This window comes from Orycteropus afer, unplaced genomic scaffold, assembly GCF_000298275.1.
Source record: "Orycteropus afer afer isolate SDZICR_OR568_19922 unplaced genomic scaffold, OryAfe1.0 scaffold00209, whole genome shotgun sequence".
NCBI classification, from domain to species: Eukaryota; Metazoa; Chordata; class Mammalia; order Tubulidentata; family Orycteropodidae; genus Orycteropus; species Orycteropus afer.
In genome coordinates, this window is record NW_006921796.1 from 1,606,089 (window position 1) to 1,607,796 (window position 1,708).

Below are 1,708 nucleotides of genomic sequence, written 5' to 3' on the forward strand. Positions count from 1 at the left end.
ACAGCAAATAGGAGATACAGGAGATGCCAGAGCTGGGAAACCCAACAGATGCCCAGAAGGCATCTCAGAGATTAGAAATAGAAGGAAACTGCTAGAGCTGGAGGGACATCGGAGGCTCTCCTGTGGGAAATGAAACCACATCGGGGTCTGAGATGGAGCCATGGAGGAGAAGCCACAGGATGCAGAGAGAAGGAGGAGAGATACTCTTCTCTTTCCAAATACTGTCTTCCATCAGAGCTGCCAATGGCTGAACCTCCTAGAAGCTATGGTCTTCTTCCCATATGTGGAACAGAGCAAGGAAAATGAAGGGGTGGATCTGAGTGTAAATAAGCAGTTAAGCAGCAAATGTTGACACTTAACTGAGCCAATACTATGAGCCAGACACTGGGATGAGTGCTATACACAGATGTCTTAGTTGGTTAATGCTGCTATAATAGAAATATCACAAGTGGTGTCTTTAATGAACAGAAATTTATTTTCTCACAGTTTAGGAGGCTAGAAATTTGAATTCAGGAAACTGGCTCTAGGGGAAGACACTCTCTGTTGACTCTGGGAGAAGATCCTTGTCTCAGCTTCTCTGGCCCCAACATTCCTTGGTGATCTCCACCTGGCATTTGTTCTCCCCACACACACCCTGTCTTTTCTTGCTTGTCTTCATGTGTCACCAAAAAAAAAAAAAAACTCATTTCCGTTGAGTTGGATCCGACTCATAGCAACTCCTCCTTGGGTTTCCAAGGTGGTACTTCTACAGGAGTAGATTGCTCAACCTTCCTTTGAGGAGTGGTGGGTTTGAATAGCCAGCCTTCTGGTTAGCAGTCAAATGTCTTAGGCACTAAGCCACCACCCACCACCATCCCCTCTGTTATTTATATCACTCAGAAGTGATTAGGTTTAGGACACACCCTACACTGATAAGACCTCATTAACATACCAAAGAAAACCCTATTCCCAAATATCCACAGGTACAGAGGTTAGAATTCCAACACATATTTTGGAGGGACACAAGTCGATCCCATAACAATAAAGTTATTTTTTTTAACCTGTCAATAAATGGCAGAACCAGAAGTTGATATGCTTGACAAATGTTAGACCTTTCAATGTGTTTTCAATCTAGTGGATGAGCAGAAATACCATGTTTTCTTTGAGTTGTACATTAATTCAATAATTTTAGACCTAATATTGAATTAATGTAACTCAAAGAAGGTATGGCATGTCTGCTCATCCACTAGATTGAAAACACATCGAGGGGAGGAGCTACGTCTTATTCATCTTCAGGTCCCCAGCACCTTACATGGTACCCTGCCCTTAGTGATCACTCAATTTGTACTTGTTAAACTAAATGACATTGGCAGCAATGAAGTCTGAATCTGTGAGTGGGCTTGCTGTAAGTAAAGGATATCTCCCACCCACACTAGGAGATTGAGTTTTGTGATTACTGTAAAATTTCACAACTCCCCATCAATATCTTGACATTTTACTTTAAAAAATATGAAGTCATTTTAAAGCAAACAACAATTCAGTTCAATAAATAAAGAACATCTGCCTTTAGCATTGTGTCCTATTGAAGAATTCCCTTTATGAGAATAAAATGACAATAGTAACTCTAATGCATAGATGAGAACTTTAGTGGGTGGAGAGTCTAAGTTGATGGTGGTGAAACAATATGGGCAGAGATAGTAAGAATAGGGACACAATGTGAAGAATGTAG